Below are 3,750 nucleotides of genomic sequence, written 5' to 3' on the forward strand. Positions count from 1 at the left end.
TTTGTTCAAGAAATAATTTGATTATCTCTGTTCCATTGTGATAGGAGTTAAAGAAATTTTGAATAAGTGAAATTCATGGCAAATCTATGCCTTATCTTAGGCAATAATTTTGTCTATTTGCCTCCTGTTTTAATTTTTAAATTGTTGACTTTCTGTATAGGTAGTAAGTGATATGATTCAAAATTCAAAAGTACAAATGATATTCATCACAGATTCTTCCTCCTCCCTCTGTCCCTCAGCCACACAATTCTTTTCATTGCAGTAAATCAATGTTATTAGTTTCTGTTGTATCCTTTATTTATCCATGGGCGTCTTAGTCAGTTTGGGCTTCTATAACAAAGTGCCATAGATTAGATGGCTTACAAAAAACAGGAATTTATTTCTCACCGTTCTGGAGGCTGGAAGTCTGAGATCACGGTGCCAGTATTGTCAGGCCCTCTTCTGGGTGGCAGACTGTCAACTGCTCTTGTGTTCTTACAGGGCAGAGAAGAGCAAGCTAGCTCTTTGGCCTCTTTTTATAACAGCACTAATATCATTTATCAGGGCTCCACTCTCATGATCTAATTACCTCCCAAAGACTCCACCTCCATATACCATCCCATTGGGGATTAGATTTCAACAAATGAATTTTGGGGAGACTTAAACATTCAGTCTTTATAACATTGGATATCTTTGTTATCAAATAATTCTTTTTTTCTCTGCATTTTACACAAATATTTGTATAATATTACTACATATATTACTTCACACTTTGCTCTTTTTAAACTAACAGTATATGTTAAAGGTCAATTTATTTTAATATATAAAGAGCTCTTTCATTCTTTTTTTGATCACTGCATAGAATTCTCTCAGATGTACATTCCTTAATTTATTTAATCAATCCATTATATGTGAATATTTAGATAGTTCACTTTTGCTCTTATAAAAAGGTATGTTTTTTCCTAAGTTTTTCCTATGAGTACATCTATAAGATATGGTCCTAGTAGTGGAATTTCTGGAGATAACATATATACACACACCTATAATTTGGGGGATGTTGAAAATCATCTTCCATAGACATTTTGAAATCTTATACTTATCAGCACTGTGTGATTGTATGTTGCTCTACAACATCAACTACAGTATCTTATCAAACCTTTGGATCTTTATCAGTCTGGTAATCAACACTGGCATGTTGGTGCCATATTTCTCCTATGATGAGTGGGCTTGGGCATTATTTCATTCATTTAAGAGATACTTATTTCTATAATGTGAACTATATGCTCATATTTTTTTTGCCATTGTCCTAATGTGTATATTAGGCTTTTGAAACTGATTTGGAGCATCCTTTTATATATTAAATGGGAGATAAGCTCTTTATGACATGGCTGTGTTTTTCCTCCAGTTTGTCCTATGTTTTGACTTTTCTTGGTGAATTTTGCCAGGTAGAAATGTTTGATATGTATATAGTTGCATTTATCCATTTTCTTAATTTTTATGACTTCTGGGTTTTTTAATCATGGAAAGGCCTTTCCCTTCTGAGATTATGATAAATTCTCCAAACATGTCTTCTAGAATTTTTATGGTAACTTCCTTTAGAAACACTCAAATAAACCCCTAATTATCCTAAAGATGGCAAATATAAGAATATCAAAAAGATTGAGGCCTATTTGGCCCAGAAACAATTAAAAATCAGACCCTCATGTTTGGCTCTAAGAGCTTCTCCTTGTATCTGATTTCAGAGGTCATCTAATACAAATTGGGTCCTGTCCCACCCCTATTCTCCTCACCTACTGTTCTTGAAGTGGAAGGCATCTGAAGTTGACAAAGACGTTACACAGGTATAATTGAGGATAATGTCTCCCTCCTGCCCATGAATATTACTAAAATGAGAACTTAATATTAGTTTGTGCAGTGCTGTAGAAAGCAATTGGAAGCACATACACTGTGGAATAGATCTGATATCATTAACTTTAAGGTTAAATGCCTTCTCAGTGAGCTACCTGTGCAAGTAAATTAAATCAAACACTTAATGTTAGCTATGCAGGTTACTTCATTTATGAAGGTTAAATTGCTGAATTTCAATGTAATTTTTTAGTCTTGCAATGGTGGAGAAATGGAAAGAATTTCTGATGTATGGACCCTTCTAAATTGCTTAAGGAAAGCATCTATGCATATTAATGACTTATTTTCTTACCTTTTCAATGTGGTAATAAAATAACTGTAGGTGGCAAATAACATAAATTAACTACTTATTTGACCTGTTTAAAAAAACCCCAAAATTAATAATCCCTTTTTGTAACTATGAGAGTAACATAGTTGATAAAGGAAATCCTAAATACTGATTGCCTAAAGAATATCAAAAAGATTAAAATATATTTTTTTCTAAAATATAAAGGTTTTCAGAGCTGAGGATATTTTGATTTTAATCAGTGTCAGATATTTGCATTACTTAAGACTGTATAGGCATTATCAAATATATAATACATTGTATATGTGATTATCATTTTCATTATAGCAGTGTTATATAATACCTTTCTAACACTTTCACACTCAATGAAATGTAGACATTCCTCACTGGCAAAGATTTTCTGGCCCAATAAGGAAAATAAAATGTCATTGCAGTCTGCCAGATCAGCCCACCTGTATGGTCTGTCTCAGTGAAATGCCAGTGGATTAATGAGAAAGCTTGTATAGTGTGGGTAATTTAGGTGGCACCTATCCAAGGAGGTACCTCTCTATGCCATAGAGCACTTGCTGGACTCTTCCAGATTAAAAAGAACAGATATATACATTATTCTTAATTATTGGTTATTTTTAAAAAGGTATTCAGGGAAGTAGGGAAATAAAATAATGTCCATAACTCCAGAGATATTGGATTATTTTCTAGGGATTAGCAGGTCAAAAAGCATATAGCATTGTTCCAGCCTGCAGATAGTGAGAGAAACAAGGCGATCTGTGAGGAGGCCACTGTGATAGTCTGGGGGAGGGAGGGTGATGGGGGCTTGGACTAGGGTGACAGTGGGGAGAGAGAAGTGGCAGAGGAAAGAGATGCCTTTTAGGTATGAGGATTATGAGGCTATGGTCACACTAAAGTTTAGAGGTAGAAGGAACTGGAAAGTGACATTGGTGTCTTATTCAACATAATAACATAATCTTGGTGTTTTATAATTGATAAATAATGACTTGCAAACTCCCAGTGAGCATTGTGCTTAGGCCAGGAAATCTAACTACAGTATTTATCATTTATTAACCATAGGAATTAGCTTTATAGTGTAAGGTCCATGCATTATGATTTGCAATCATAACCATGGGGTCTACATTTTGGAGTTATTCACAAGTGTAATGGATTTCACAGCCCAAGTTCCACCTGGAGATTTGTAGAAGAGTATTGGAGACATGTAGAGGGCAGGGCGGGGATAACTGGGCAATATTTTCCACTGTGGAAATATTGCAGAATGAATGTTCATCTGACTTAATATTGCAGAGATTAAATTGTGCTCTGCAAAACTGAAAATTCCCTGTAGAAAAAGCCTGATATCCTCTATAATACAGATGTAGTCCCATTCCCTGCATTACTGTTCATGGCTTTCAGTCACAGATCTTGAATTATCTGATACTTCAATGTGTATCTTTACTTTACTGCCTAACTTCATGTAAGTGAGTAACGCATTTAATTCCTTTACTTTGACCTCTTCAAAGGAAAAGTCCCTTAAAATACCAAGTGATAATTCTTACAAGGTTAAACTCAACTGTCTTTAAAAAATAATA

This window comes from Eulemur rufifrons, chromosome 18, assembly GCF_041146395.1.
Source record: "Eulemur rufifrons isolate Redbay chromosome 18, OSU_ERuf_1, whole genome shotgun sequence".
In the NCBI taxonomy this organism is placed as follows: Eukaryota; Metazoa; Chordata; class Mammalia; order Primates; family Lemuridae; genus Eulemur; species Eulemur rufifrons.